We start from the raw sequence: 17,241 nt of genomic DNA on the forward strand, positions 1-17,241 counted from the left end.
GACTTGCATTCTAGCATATCGGTCTCCTTCAATAGATCTAGCACATTGAGAAAAAACAAGCCTTTTGGAGGATCTCAACACCTCTATTCCAAGAAAGTACCTCAATATCTCCAGGTCTTTAATGTCAAAGACTTGTTTCAATTAAATTTTGAGTTTAGAAATTTCCTCTTTATTGTCCCTCGGCACTGTTATATCATCAACATAAATGAGAATGCTCACTCACTCTCCTCTTTTTATAAAGAGAGTATGATTGAAGGTACTTTTCTTATAGCCAAACTTCATAATTACCCTACTAAACCTGCCAAACCATGCACAGGGAGACTATTTTAATCCATAAATAGTCTTCTTTATAAAGAGAGTATATATATAATTATAGATATGTGTGTGTGTTTTTATGTGATTTATTTTGTGAAATGATGAAAACATGCTTAGTGAATTTTATATATATATATATAATGTATATATGTGTGTGTGTCTTACTTTGCTTTTGGGATTTTTTCTGTGAAACGTCAAAAGCATGCACAATTTTAATTATGTTTTTTTTATGTGTATGTGTTACTTTGCTTCTGATGATTTTTTCTTTAAAAGCCTCTAAGCATGATTGGTATTATGGATTATGTAATATGTTATTTATATATGTATGTGTTATTGTGCATTTGTGAAAGGCTGAAAGCATATTTTGTTGATTATACTGAATATGTTATGGATACTTGAGTATATGTATAACAATATATTTTTGTCAAAGAATGTGTAATTTTGTACTTTGTGTGGCGAAAACATCTTATTACTAAAAGAATTAAACATGTTTTATGTATATTTTTATACTTTTTATATTTTAATTGGGGTACCTGCGAGTTTGACTAGTCCTGCCTAGTCCTTGACTAGGCTTTTTAAGGGTCTATCAACTAAGCATCACTTAGCACTTTTGACTACATAGTTTAATATTCCCTTCAAGTTGGGGGAGAATATATCTATCATCCCCAACTTGTTGGTCATCCCTACATGTTTGGCTTTACGAACTGCCTTAGCGAGTACAGCAGCCAATTGACTCTGAGTCTTCATATTGGTAACCTAAAAAATTTGGTCTTCAAATTTCTCCCGAATAAAATGACAATCCACCCCCAATGTGCTTTGTCCTTTCGTGATAAACTTGATTGGTGGCTATATGTATACAACAACAACAACAACAACTACGCCTTCATCCCAAAACAATTGGGGTCAGCGATATGAACCAAAAAAGAAATTCATTTTGGGTCTTCCACATGAATCCTTTTCCTCCAATCATTTCTATCCAACGCCATGTCCTCGGTGAGGTTCAAAGCATTCATATCCTTTCCTATCATCTCCATCCAAGTCTTCCTAGGCCTACCCCGACCTCTTTTAACTAATATATTTTCCCATTTCTCCAACCTTCTAACTGGAGCATCATTAGGCCTTCGCCGAATATGTCCAAACCACCGTAAACGATTCTCTCGCATCTTATTTTCAATGGGTGCAACACCTACCTTCTTACGTATCTCTTCGTTCCGAATCTTATCTTTTATTGTATTTCCACACATCCATCTAAGCATCCGCATCTCAGCTACACTCATTTTTTGAATATGATGTCTCTTGACAGCCCAACATTCCGTACCATATAGTAAAGCGGGTCTAATAGTCGTCCTATAAAACTTTCCCTTCAACCGCAATGGCATTCTACGATCGCACAGCACTCCAGTAGCACTTTTCCATTTCATCCACCCAACCTTTATCCTATGATTTACATCTCCATCAATTTCTCCATACTTTTGAATGATGGATCCCAAATATTTGAAATAATCATTCACTTGAGGTGCATAAACACTAATAATATTAATAATATCCGTACCTAATACTAATTTAATAAGTAAAATTCTATCACCCTTCCTACGGACCTCAACTACATTATCTATAAACTGACGACTCATAACAATCCCTACTCCATTCCTATTCCTATTTATTCCTGTATACCAAATCTTATATCCCCAAGGTTCTATCACTTTAGCTTTCTCACCTACCCATTTGGTCTCTTGAAGACATAAAATATCAATCTTTCTCCTACACATAACATCTACTAACTCTACCAACTTACCAGTTAAAGACCCTATGTTCCAAGTGGCTAACCTAATTTTATGGTCTTGGACTAACTTCTTTACCCTCACCCGTCCAACAAAGTGAGGGAACCCTTGCCTATTTGACACCACACCCGGGCGCCGGTGTGACGCATCGCTTCTAGGCGACGACCTAGCAACCCTTGCACATTTATCACTGCCTCCGGGCCTAGAGAGTACAGCGCGTCGCTCAGTAGGGAACGCCCCAACGAAATTCTCATATTGGTTCATTTTCATAGGATATGACAAAGTTTTTATGCTGGCTGTAAATGCTACTAAATGAAATTAATATAAATACCAATCACAAGAAACGAGAAATTGAGAATCTATGATACACAAAAGTTATAAAAAAAAACGTTTTATTTAACATGTTATGTAGAAAAAAAGAAAGAAAAAATCATCATCATGAAAACACATGTTGGTTGGTCCATTTGACACCAATGCCAAAAAAATTTATTGCAATGGGCTGGTAAGCCAACCATTAGATATAAGCATCAGTTTTATCCCATCAGCAATGCAGTAATCAACATTTATGAGAATTGAAAATGAGTGCTGATGAGTAGGTAAATAAAGCTAATCTTACAAAAAAATGAAGTAATAAGAAATTATTTAAGCATGCAGAAAATAATTCACATTTCGACCTCATTAACATCTTCATGTTCTAACTGCTTACAAATTACCGTGTTCAACCTTACTCAGCAACATCAATTATCTGCCAAGTATCAAAGTTCAGCTCGCTGAATGTAGAACAGGCAATAAACCATTATTCCTTTTATGGAACAAGAAATGACAGCCAAAAACACTTCGAACTAAGAAAGCAATTTAGCAGCATATCATAACACATCCAAAGAAACAATGGTGCATAAAAAAAAAAGCAAGACAATGATAACCAACAAGAAAATAGACAAACAGAACACAAAGAAAACGAAAAAGGAACAAGTTCCACCAGTACCATGAGAAAAATGTTCATCAAGTAATCGGTATTAGCATGGTCAAAGAAACATCCCCGGGAACTTGCAACAACAATTAAATGGCGGCCATGAATTGTTTCCTTATTTACAGCCTCCTTCCAAAATTACAAAATTTACTAGCGAAACAAAAAAAATGTAATTTTTGGAGTAACTCAAGTATACCAAGCCGAAAAAGAATATAAACCAACTTCAACGCATTGAAATCCATGGAAAGGAAACAGAGTTTAGTTGTCCTTCATTCCTTTAGAAAAAAACACATAATCCCACCACAAAACAATGCCCAAAAGGCTAAACTGAGCTAACATTATTAAGTAAATAACAAGAATATGAATTCAGACTCGGCCTTCCTCAGTTCCATGGTGAAAAATCACCACCAACTACAAACAAAACTAAACATATGAGCATGCAAACAAAGGCAATGCTATTCAAGGCAAAAATTACTAGCAGATCTTAGGATAAGAATAACATCAACGTATATAAATCACAAAATGACCGAGCATAGAATATTAGGGTTACAGAGAGGGGGAGATCTTGAATCCTAAGAGGAGAAGGGAAAGTGAGGTAGTTCCTCTCAGACAAATGCCTCAAACGACATCTTAGAAGATCAGATTCGTCATCTTCTTCTCATCACCGAGAAACCCACATCACGAAATCATCTGAATTAGAGGTAACAGAGAAATAAGGAGACGAGACGAAGGAGAGGTAACAGAGAAATAAGGAAAACATAAACTCTAGAGGAGGAGAAAGAGAAATCTGAATTTATAGAGCTTGAATCAAATGACCCATTTACTCGTGTAGATAGTCAGGTCCCTAACCCGAGATGAAGTGGGTTTGGGTTAGGGCTGGACAAAAGGGCCGGGTAGCCTACGGATTTGATTCGGACCCGATCCATATCAAACCCTATAGGGTCAGGGTTTAGTGATAAATAAGAAGGATTACAATCTAGGTGGGACCGAAGGGTCTGGTTAATATATGAAGCCAGGTATGGATTGTGAAATTTGACCCAAATTTCAATGTAAAAAGGATAAAAAAATATTACTTTACCGGGTATGGTCCCATTCTGGTTCATTAATCCGTATATCAGGCATGGTTTCTCTTATGATGGGTCTGATTGGATCCGAAGCCAGACCCAATACAATTTCTCAACAGGTCTAGGTCTGGTTTCACCTGAGTCCGAACCAAACTCAACCCGATGACACCCCTAAACTAGCTTGTCTGGGCTGGGATTGGGCCTGATCTCTAAACTAAGGCAACCAATTATCCCAGCTTGGCATCATCATAATCTGTTTATGTGAATGATGTGAATCAGTTCCAAGCTAGTCTAAAGACCAGGCAGCTCTAGTGAATCGGTGGAATTAAGTTTATGGTGGAGTCATATGATCAGCTACAAACTGTTTCCTACGCTGAAGAGATTGGTGGTAGAGGTTGAGATCAATGCCATCCACATTCGTCCAACTCTTGCCTGTAGGATAGCTTGAAACACAAATCATCTAGTAAATCCTTGCAGAGACATGGATGCATCGAGCCGCACCAAGTTTCATGCTGACATAAACAGAACCAGCCTTTTGTTTTTACAGAAGCAGAACCAGCCTCTCATCGGCGGTGACCTTAATGGATATGTAGGCATTAGTAGGGATGGATTTGAGAGTATCCATGAAAGCTATGGTACAGGACAAAGAAACAAAAGTGGAGAAAGGATTTTAGATTTTTGTTTGTCCTATAATATGATCTTAGCAAACAGTTGGTTTAGGAAGAGAGAGTCTCACCTAGTAACATTTAAAAGTGAGGTTAATACGAGTCAGATAGATTTTTTCCTACTTAGAAAGAGAGATATGAGTTGTGGCATCGATTGTAAGGTTATATCGGGAGAAAGTGTAGCTACAAAATATAGAGTCTTAATTTTAGATCTTAAAATTAGAAAATGCCACAAAAGGGATAGACATAGGATATATCCTAGAATTAAGTGGTGGGCACTGAAAGGAGCTAAACAAGGAATGTTTGTAGAGCAGGTAGTTAAGGAAGTCGATTGGTGTCTCGAGAAGGATTCAGAATCAATGTGAAATAAGATAGCGGGTAGCATGAGAAAGGAGGCTAAGGAGGTATTGGGTGAGTCTAAAGGCAGTGCACCGCTAGGTAAGGATACATCATGGTGGAACGAGGATGTCAAATTAGCTATTAAGGTTAAAAGAGAGTATTATAGAAATCTAAGTAAAAGTCGTGATAATGAGAATTTGAAGAAGTATATGATAGCAAAGAAGGGAGTTAAAAAAGTAGTTCGAAACGCGAGGGATAAAGTATATAAGAAGGTTTATGACAAGTTGGATACCAAAGAGGGCGAAAAGGATATTTATAGGCTTGCAAAAATGAGAGATAGGAAATCGAGGGATCTGGGTATGGTTAGATGTATCAAAAATGAAACGTAAAGGGTTTTAGTCAAAGATGGGGAGATTAAGGAGAGATGGAAAGATTATTTTGATAAGCTATTTAATGGAAGTCATGCTCAGGATCTTAGAGACTTCTCCATTCCTTTTCATGAGATCAATCATGACTTTATGCGGAAGATTCAAAAGAAAGAAATTGCAGAGGCTTTGAAGAAAATGAAATCAAGAAGGGCAGTTGGCCCAAATGGTATACCTATTGAGGCTTGGAAATGCTTGGGTGAGAAAGGTTTAGAATGGTTGACAAATCTTTTTAACAAGATTTGGTGGACAAATTAAATGCCTAATGAGTGGAGGAAGAGTACTTTGGTGCCTCTATATAAGAATAAGGGTGATATACAAGATTGCACAAACTATCGTGGTATAAAACTCATGAGTCATACTATGAAACTTTGAAAGAGGGTGATTGAGTATAAGTTGAAGAAGGTTGTCATGATATCGAAGAATCAATTTGATTTTATGCCTGAAAGATCAACTATGGAAGCTATACATCTTCTTAGACAACTTATTGAGAGATATAAAGAGTGGAACAAAGATTTGATTTGGAGAAGGCATATGATAGAGTACCTAGAGATGTTCTCTGGTGCACAATGATGAAGAAAGTTGTTTCTCTCAAGTACATTAGTATAATTAAAGATAAGTACGAAGGAGTAGTAACCAATGTTCGCACTTGTGGAGGGGTGACAACCAATTTTCCTATAACGGTTGGATTACATCAAGGATCTGCATTAAGCTCTTTCCTATTTGCTATAGTAATGGATGAGATTACGAGATCAATTCAAGAAAATATGTTGTGGTGTATGTTGTTTGCTGATGATATTGTTTTGATTGATGAGTCTAGAGTTGGGTTAATGCTAAGTTAGAATTATGGAGACAGACATTGGAAACAAGAGGTTTTAAGTTGAGTAAGAGTAAGACAGAATATATGGAATGTCGGTTTAGTAAACAACGAAGTAGTGATGGGAGTGTAGTGAAGCTTGGTGAGCAAGAAATACTGGTGGATGACTTTCAAATATTTTGGGATCTATCATTCAAAAGTATAGAGAAATTGATGGAGATGTAAATCATAGGATAAAGGTTGGGTGGATGAAATGGAAAAGTGCAACTGGAGTGTTGTGCGATCGTAGAATGTCATTGCGGTTGAAGAGAAAGTTTTATAGGACAACAATTAGGCCTGCTTTACTATATGGTACGGAATGTTGGGCTGCCAAGAGACATCATATTCAAAAAATGAGTGTAGCTGAGATGTGTATGCTTAGATGGATGTGTGGAAATACAATAAAAGATAAGATTCGAAACGAGGAGATATGTAAGAAGGTAGGCGTTGCATCCATTGAAAATAAGATGAGAGAGAATCGTTTACGGTGGTTTGGACATATTCGGCGAAGGCCTAATGATGCTCCAGTTAGAAGAATGGAGAAATGAAAAAATATATTAGTTAAAAGAGGTGGGGGTAGACCTAAGAAGACTTGGATGGAGATGATAGGAAAGGATATGAATGCATTGAACCTCGTCGAGGACATGGCATTGGATAGAAATGATTGGAGAAGGATTCATGTGGAAGACCCAGAATGATTTTCTTTTTTGGTTCATATCGCCGACCCCAATTGTTTTGGGATGAAGGCGTAGTTGTTGTTGTTGTTTGTTGTTGTAAGCAGAACCAGCCTCAAGGTTTGGTTTGTTTTGTTTTGACAGAAGCAGAACCAGCCTCAAGTTTTTTTTTTTTTTGACAGAAGCAGAACCAGCCTCAAGTGTGCCATGAATATTTGCCCAGCACTGCTGCTCATTATTTATATACCAGCAAGGATGGCAATTGAAAATTCTGGAGTAGAGAAAAATACACACATTGCCATCAGGTAAAATGACTAGCTCGCCAATGAATTAGAAAATGGACCCAATGCTGAAGTTGATATCTCTCAGGTGCTGAGTGTCTACCTTCAGGTTAGCACTTCCATCACCTATGACCCCAAGCGCAGTCTCCAGAGTATTCTTGTAGCCTGAATGTCCTCATAAAATTTCAAAAAGTAAGTACTTGTATTTTGGTTGTAGTTCCCGGATGTAAACAAGCAAGGTTCAGGCACCGGGCGTAAGTTGGTAGTTATTGGTGGGCCAAATCTCAGGGAAATGCACCAATCTGTTTCACACCATCTGGGGCAATCACTATGAACATGCGCTAATCGACCTACTCAATCGACCGGTTCTTCGAGTTTAGTCCTACACTCACCTTATAGGAACAACGGTTCTAGCAGAAATGATGTAAAATGAAAAGAAAAGGATGGCATTCATCTTTTCACAAGCTGAATGAATTACTTTCTTTCAAAAAAACAATTTTAATAGGTTAAGCCAGTAATGAACTGTGAAACATAGATATATGTACAGACTCGATCCAAGCAGACTCAGATATACAAGTCTTATATTGATTGTCTCGTGCTTGGATTGAATCAATACAGGAACTAACCTCAATTGAAGCCTAAATAGGCTTAGTCAGCGACATAATAAGTTAAGGTTCAAGTTGTTGTATATGAAGCACACATGTATGTCAGTATGTTTATATGAAGGTAGTGTAGGATGAATGTGGCATATATCTTTGTATTTAGATTTGTCAAAGTATCTGCTTCTGCATAGAGGAATAAATAGGCAAGTCAGCATTCAAACGCATGCATATTTGAATTTATTTATATGCATATTCGCATATGCATTTATACTGATGTAGTGTTATGCGTGACATTGTCATACCTAGGCACATAGGCGAAGCCGGGGGGAGGCAGGACTGGTCCTGCCTCCCGAAACAGATAATTTTTTTTTTTTTGTAAAAGCATTCCTAGCCCAGCCCTAATTCCATATGAAATAGATTTTTATCCATTTTTTTAGCCCAGCTCCGACTGCAGCAAATAGTTTGATTTGTCCATATGAAATAGATTTTTATTAATAATTGTAGCCATTTTTTTATCTCAAAAAAAAATATTTTCGGGGCCGCTGCCCCCAAACCCCCGACTATCAAACCAGTTTCTTTTTCCTACACCACTGTTTGCCCCCCCCCCCCCCCCCCCCCTCACATGAATCCTAGCTACACCACTGCCTAGGCATATGCAAGCATTTGTAACTGAATCAAGTTTGTGACCTCTTCGAGTCATAGAAAGATGATGATATGGGTCTCCTTGTTCCTCCATGTTGATGTCAATGGATTGCATGGTTAGAAAGGCTTTGCAGAAGTGGGCATCTTGTTCAACCCTGATTTGGTATCTAGGCATAAGCAAACCGACATTTGCAATGAACACAGTCTTCAACCTCTTTGAGTTATAGAAAGATGATATTGGGTCTTCCTATTTCTATACAGTGATGTCAATGGATCACATGATCAGATGGTGTCGGACTCTTGCAAAAGTAGCACATCTTCAACCTTGGTTTGGCCCTTCGGACTTGAGAGTTCATTGGATGTTTTTCTCATTTTCTATTTTTTGGGAGCTTATTACATTATTAGAGATTTCACACACACACACACACACACACACACACACACACACACACACACATATATATATATATATGTGTGTGTGTGTGTGTGTGTGTGTGTGAGTAACTGAAATATGCAAAATGCTGAGAATTTCATAGATTTTTTTTATTTTTTTAAAATTTTACAGTATGTATGCGATATAGATGCTTGGTTTTATAGAAACAGACTCTTAGATCATCTGATTATGATGTATATAAAGAATCTTTTAAAGCTTGAAAACCAATGGCTCGAAATTTTCATAAATATTCAACCATACACAATCATATTTCTTGATCCGATTATGATGATCCAATAATTGATTCCAAGCAAAGGGACCACACCCAAAGCATTTGTAGACTTAGATTTGCAAAAAACTCTGAAAATCTCAGTTCATACTAGTTTACATATTCCAGTTTTCCTGTATATATAATCACTGGAGTATGAGAACTAATGTGTAAATTACGATTTTCATAATTTTTTGTTCTTTTCTCTTGAATCTAACCAGATGTGATCTATATGCATGGTTTTATATGAACCCACTCTTAAATCATTCCATTTTGATGCATAAACAAGATTTTTTGAGACTTTAAAATCAATGGCTCATAATCTTCATAAATATTTAAGCATTCAAAAATCACATTTTTTCATCAAAAATACACTATGAAATGATTGATTCCTAGCAAATTCTCCATGCCAAGCACACCTACATGGTTGGATTTGCATAAAAAAAGTGTTGGAAATGTTCATATTTCTAGTTCTCATATTCTACTGTTTAGTACTATGATATCTGATGATGGTAAAGTGTTTGTATAGATCTAGCTACCAAATGGTAAATCTAACCGTAGGCTAGACTCTTTGATGCGTGCAATAATCTATTATGATATGCAGTAAGTCTTATGCATTTATAGTAAAGTGGATTGCCTAAGACAGCTATGAATGGTTGATTGTTTAGGGTCAAAGCTTTTTGCTCTCTTTTGTTTTCAAAACTTGGAACCTTCCTAACAAGTTGATTCTCAGTTTCACTGGTATTTTTTTCTCTAATTTTGCTTTGATTTTTTAACTAACTAATTATAGGGATATGAGATTAGGTATCGAGGCAATCATGTTGGGTTTAATGGTCTCCACTAAGGCTTTAACTCTGAAGGACTAGGGCTTGATGAGAACACATTCAAGTACACTTTTAGGTAAGTTCCCTGGAGTCTTTATTTTTAACTCGAAAGGGTCTTATTCCTCACTTTTATCATCCCTTGACCTGAGGCCTGACAACCATGGGTCTCATGCCTTCTTGGTACAAGAGGAATGCCCCTAGCTATCCAACCTCTACCTCTAAGACCATATGACCAGAGCTTGTTACCTTACCATAGGTCTAAAGGTAAGTATTGACTTTCTCCTAGCACGCGTCTTTCTATTCTAACCTCTACCCCTAAGGCAGACTCATGACCGAAGCCTTCCACCTCGCAATGGACTCGGGGTACGTGTTAGCCTAAATGCATTGCTTTTTTTTTGTGTTTTGCTTTTTCTTTTCTTTTTTTCATATTTTTTCAATGTTTTTCTATCAAAATAAAAGAAAAAGACTCATCAGAGGGCCAACCTATGGAGTAGATTAGCCTTGAGGGTATTCATCACCCAACCCTTTTCTTGGAGAGTCGATGGCCTAGGTGGGTTCCACAAGCTTGACACTTATGCATTGTTAATAATCTCATGCCTCTATAATTAATCATTATATGTTCATGGGATAGAATTATTGGATTAAAGTACCTTAACCTCACAGTATCACTGTCCTATCTTATTCTAAGAATTTGATATCTTATGTGGTAGACTCTCGGGTGCAGGGAGCAGGAAAGACTATTTTGAAGAGAGTTGAATTTGTTTTGAGAGAAAATCTTTGTCCTTTAATGATCTTTCAATGATATGCCCAGCATCATAATAAAGCTTTACCCTCTTTTTATGACTATTGGACTCAAGGTTAATTAGATTGTCAAGACTATTTTGGGTCTTACTGAACGAGGTCAGACCAGTTCAAAGACAACTGGGATGTGAAGACTGTCTATAGTCTCGCTGAACGAGTGTCCAGGACAACTGGGATATGAAGACGACAGTGGATCCTACCGAACGAGGTCGAGCCAGTGTCCAGAGGTAAACCGAGCCTTTAAAACCATTTGTGTCATGTCAAACGAGGTCGAGCTGATTTGAGATTTGTATGATTGGTTGCTAAGGGTCCCTTCATATCTAAGAGATTTGGACTTTGGATGGCTTTACCCTCCTTTTCATGTGACTTTGCTTTGACCCATGGTTGCCTTTTTTTTATCACATCGGTCTTTTTTAGAATGAGAAGTGGAATGACTCATTTTTTTTTTTTTTACTTTCATGATCCTAGGCTGAGTTGATTCAAAGGAAGTGCAACCCTGTGTTCTATGAAATAATCGGACTCTCTACTAAGCTTATGATGGTTGACCCCTCTCTGAAATGATTTTTAAGGACCTATAAAGTTTTTTCCTTTTGCCCTTTTTTTGTTGAGGTCCTTCGTAACCTAGACCTTGGGTCCCTACCTTTAGTATTGTTGCAAGAGGCTCTCTTATGCTCTATTGACTTTTTCTCAGTCCCTCAAATGCTTGGTACCCCATGCACAAGGCGATTCTTTATCTATTTCTATATTTTCACACATACCAATACATGGGATGACTTTTGAGGTGAGAATCATCAATCCTTTCTTTGGGTCTGAAGACCTTGAGCCTTTTGGAGATGTCTCTGATTGACACTTGGCCCAAAATGAATGATGAACTTGCGACTAAGCTTGATGATATGATCTTTTCTTTCTGTAATCAAGCAGTCGGCATGTTAGCTTGCCCCTCGGGTTTCAACAAAACAAGTTGTATAGGGAGGTAATCCTTTTCATTGATGGACCTCTTATGTTGGGATGCTGAGGGCGGAATCTTGGTGTGATTATTGCCCGATGAGCCCAGATGAATCACGTTTATCTGATTGATTTTTTTAGATGTTTTTTTGTCCTCTCATGTAATTCCTCTTTCTTGTACTCCCATTCCTCCTTAGTAATAGACCTGACAAGCAGCAGATGGTTGATAAGTACTGACATTGCTCATGAACGCTCGAAGAACACATGTTACTGAGTTGGCGGGCAGTCTTTGCTCTATAGCTTTTTCTGAAAACCAATTCCCTTTCGGTTCGCAAGCTTTGACCCCTTCTTCCATATTATGATTTGGGAAAGGCTCTTTGAAGATACTCATGTCATTGTTTCCCTTACTTTGTTGTTCCTCTTCAATAAGCAACTCGCCGCTCTCGATGTTGTCTTGGATAATGTGCCTGAGGACAACGCATTCTTCAATATCATGGCCCACTACCCAATGATATCGATAGTATTTGGATGAGCCTTTTCCCTTTATCTGTGGTAGGTCTGACACCTCGGGTAACTTCACCAAGCCTTTGCATGAACTTCAAGTCCGTTCTAAAAACCCTAAATTCTTTTCTAAAATTTATTTCTTTAAAATACTAACATAAATTAACTATACTAACTCTAACTAATTTATAGTTTTGATACTTTCCAAAATAATAATTTATTTGATTAAAACATTTCTTGTAAATTATTTCATAACCAAAATACCTTTATAAAAATCTTTTTGAAAACCATCAAAATGCATCTAGTTAAGTTCGAAATACCTTGAAAACAGCTTGATGAGTTATGACTCATCAAAATAAATAATTTTCATAATAAATTAAAATATTTTAATAATATTTTGTTTGAAATAATTATAAAAATATCAAATTTACCCCTTGTTAGCCAAAAAAAGTAATTGAGCATGTAAAATACCAATAAATAAAATTTAAAAGATAGAAACACATTTATAACTCGATGATAAAGTTGAATTCTTTATTTATTAATAATTCTTAAAGTTTACATGTTTTACGGGATATCCGATCGACTTGAACCCGATTAGTCGGCTTTGGCATAAAACATTGAATCTGATTAAGAACTCGGGCTGGATTCATTTTCGTATAATCAAATTCAGATTCGGAGTCAATTTTTTACCATGATATGATTCTCAAGAGCTCAACATAGTATTGAGATTTTTAATTAAAAAAAAAGGTTGACCATGAAATTTGAACAACCAACCTCACAAATCAATCAATTGATCAACAACTTTAGTGTCAGCAACTGGCCACCCAATCACTCCCGCACTTATGATAGATTATGGAGCTTACATTTGGATTCGGTTCCAACAATCTCTTATTCTATTTTGAATTCCCGTCCGGTTAAAGCAGCTCTAAATTCCAATTGACGGATTTTTTTTTTTTGAAAGGCAAGCTGGAGTCAGTCGAACCCCTACCAGAACAACAGCCTCCTCCATGTGGCACAGGGATTCGATCCTGGGGCTTCAGCTTGACACAGGACCCCGCTTACCACATGGAATTCCACCTCCGTGGCATAGTGACAAATCTCGCAAGATTTATACGCTCCAGGTAAACTTAAAATGGTGGAAGTGATTCTTTCCTATCCATGATCACTATTCCCCTCGAGATCCGCATGTGAGTGCCCCCATTTGATGTGGTTTTCGAACTACATTAAGGCAAGAGAGTTGGTGGCATACAAACACCAAAGAACTTCCAAGTCTTGGTTGCTTTAATTCAACACTTGGTTAATCAAAGCAGTTATTTTTGAAGATTTTTTGTGGGTTTACATAGTAAATGCTAGGGATGGCAGTGGACCGGGGGAAAGCGGGCCCCCGCCCCGCCTCGCCCCGTTTGGATCGGGGATGAAGGGTATGAAACGGGGATGGAGGCGGGGGTGGAGGATAAAATCCATCCCCGCCGCGGACGCGGGGCGGGGGTGGGCGTGCACTTTTCCCCGCCCCGCCCCGTACCCGCCACGATCCCCGCCTAATCCCCGCCCCGACCACTTTTCCCCGCAATATCCCTGCCCCGCCCCGCCTCATCCCCGTTTGGACCGGGGATGAAGGGTATGAAACGGGGATGGAGGCGGGGGTGGAGGATAAAATCCATCCCCGCCGCGGAGGCGGGGCGGGGGTGGAGGATAAAATTTTGAGGCGGGGCGGGGGTGGAAACCTTGTCCCCCGCCCCGCCCCACTGCCATCCCTAGTAAATGCCCTTATCATGTGAAAGTGCTTTTTTGGGTGGTACCCTTTTCCTTTCCTTTTTTTTCATTTTTTTTTTGTGACGTGGTTGACATTCCGGTTCTAAGTACAGTGACAAAAGTTAAAAATGACAAAATATAGGCAGCTAAAAACTAGCAAGAAATTGATTTTTTTTTTATCTCAAATGTTTTCATCAAAATATCAGCAATAAAAACTAAATTAAAAAAAATAAATTTTACAAGGAAATATAAATACAAAATATTCAAAAATAAAAAACATATATTTTATTCATGATATATAGTTGATGAAAACATAAATATCACGTTTAAAACACGGTATTTATGTTTTTGACAAAAAACTCATGAGAAATTGAAAATATCGTGAGAAATTACCGATTTTAACTTTCGGGTCTTTTTTTTTTTTTGCAAGATTTTTCATAAATGTCGCTAGATTTGTCACTATGGTTCTAAGTTCTAAATGGTCCAACCATTTTATTGCACCACAGATCCTGAAGTTACTTGTCCCTCAAATCTAAGGTATGGGAGGACTTTGAATTTCAACCATCGGTCTACTCTGATCTGGCCATTTTGGTCGTTGTCCAAGTCCAGAGATGTGGTTGTCTCATGACTTTGGATAGAAAGATCCATTCCTCTAGGTTCAGACTCTCCGAGCTTAGTTGACTTGGTTGGGGTTTGACAATTTGGACGAGTTGTCTTAAGAAACTCTGCTGATGTGTGACTAGACCCGTTCAACTCAATTGTTCATCGACTTTGTTTGTGCCTGTTGCGAGTGGAATGCCCTGAATCAAAGGCTTGGAGCGAGCTCTGATGATGATGGAACTCAAACTGTTCAAAGGAGTCAGAAACTTTATCCAAGGGTGTATTTTGCCTTCTATTTTAGATGGTGTGTGAGGCTCATGTCCAAGCAGAAGATGTTAGTTTTCCATTTCGAGATCTCCAAAAATCTGGCATTCTCTCTCTCTCTCTCTCTCTCATGTCAAAGTTGTGGAAGGTGCCAAACAATTGACATCATATGAGCCAAACAGTAGACATCGTATGAGATCTGCAGGATCTAATATCCTAGAATCTAGGATCCGAGGCAATCAACCAGGACCTAGACTAACATTTTGACTCGTAAGCCAAATTGATTATTATGCTGGACTTGGTTCTACAGTTGAGTATCGAAGATCCAATATCCTAGAAGTTATGTCCAATGTTGTTAGTATCGGTGCATATTGACCGATATGTATCGTGTTGGCGATATGTTTCACCCTTGAATTGGCTATTTTTAATAAATATAAAAAATACTTAAAATGTTTTTTAATATTATTTTAATAGCTTTGACATGTGTCACGTTCTGATTGACACATAATATTTTTTAATTATTTTTTGAAAGATTCAGAACGATTCACTTGAGTTTCGGTATCCTATTCACCTGAATCATTGGCCAACGATACAAGGCTGATACCGAGATTGACAACGTTGGTTATGTCATTTTGGTTGTGTTCTTGGTGACACGAGTTCTGACACTTTTAGATACGCTGACACGATATCAGAAGTACAGAATTATTTTAATATTTTAAATTAATATGTTAATATTAAAGTATTATTTTTTAAATATTAAAAGTATTTTTAATTGATTTAAAATTAAAATTTTCGTGCCCTCATGCCTTTTTCTGAATTTTTTTGAACGTATCACATCGATAAATCTCTGTGCCGCTGGAGGAAAAAGCACATTTCAAATTTGCTGCTGCTAACACTCGTCATCTGATGTTGGGTCCTATACATCAAAAATGTGCACTTTAGCCTTTTTCCTGGATGGTGGGCACAGAGCAATCTGTTCAACAGCCATCGATCTTGCCATTTTTCGAGGTGGTTGGATGATGTTTAGCATATCCTATTTACTATTTTCATGCATTAAAGTTGTCTCAAATTGGATGTTTTTTCCTATTTCTAGGCTGACACTGTTTTGATGATTTGTGTGCCATTGATTTTTCTCCATTTAAAAAATGAATATGACAGTGTATTAGACATGATAAAACCTTCTACCATATTAAGTAAACCCTAAGTCTGAATGTACACAAAGATCTGCCCATTTTTCAGTGCCACTTGATCAAAGTATAACTGACTTTCATCACTAGGACAAGAAAACCTCATGTTTAAATTGATCATTTTAGAAATGATATCTCCACCCTAAGGCCTTACTGGGCAACTTTACCCTATCCATAGAACCACAAGAGGTGTAAGACTCCTAATATTTGCCCCCACATTCTTTAAAAAAAAAATTATTCACAACGACATCAAAATCAAAACATGACTAAAAACTATAAAAGGAAATCAGATTCTTCTTGTGCTATACTTGTCTGAAGCATAATAGTTTCTCTCTCTACTTTAAATAAAGTGGTTTCTAAACTCGCCTGACCCCGTCCAGTGAGACCCATAATGGTCTCCACATCCTAGTTCTTTCTTATTTTTTACATTGACACAGACCTCGTTCAGCAAGACCACCAAATGGTTTTGGCTATCAAGTTGTCTTAGCTCTGACATAAGCATTGCTCGACAAGACCACCAAACAGACTTTTCAATCTAGTTATCATCGAACTGGTCCGACCTTGCTCAGTGAGACTTATAATGGTCTCAGTAGTCCAACCCCTCCATTTAAATGTTGGCCCGATCTTGTTCGGCAAGACCAATCATTGTCTCGACAACCTAGTTTTTCTCTAAAAACACTAGCCCAACCTCGTTCAGCGAGACTAAGCACAGTCTTGGCAATCCAGTTGTGTTTAAAAATTTTGGCGTATCTATTTCTTTATCATAAATAAAATCATATTCGATTAATAACAAAGAAGAACATTTGTAGGCACCAAATTTTTTATGATCCCCAATTATTAACATCTTTTGAGACAAATGTTTGAAGGTGTTAAGTGAGAATCAAGTACCCCTCGAACGACAAGATAGATTTTGTTGTCCATCTAGAGGACGGATCACCAGACTACCATCCATTACGAGATGGCAGAATGAACCACCATTCAATATTTTGGATGACAAAATTGAGTGTTGTTCGCTATGGGACGAAATGGTTGCTTCACTGTGCATTGCACTG

The 17,241-nt window shown here is 37.6% G+C and overlaps 1 non-coding gene across 1 annotated transcript; it reads right to left on the bottom strand.

The window, feature by feature from the left end:
- Positions 1-3,067: 3,067 nt before the first annotated feature.
- On the bottom strand, positions 3,068-3,143 carry LOC149839632 (small nucleolar RNA snoR53Y). The gene has a single exon (XR_016431761.1). It is a non-coding gene; the product is annotated as a small nucleolar RNA snoR53Y (small nucleolar RNA).
- Positions 3,144-17,241: the final 14,098 nt, after the last annotated feature.

The sequence above is a fragment of the Nuphar pumila genome, chromosome 4 (assembly GCF_984573655.1).
Source record: "Nuphar pumila chromosome 4, dmNupPumi1.hap1.1, whole genome shotgun sequence".
Classification (NCBI taxonomy): Eukaryota; Viridiplantae; Streptophyta; class Magnoliopsida; order Nymphaeales; family Nymphaeaceae; genus Nuphar; species Nuphar pumila.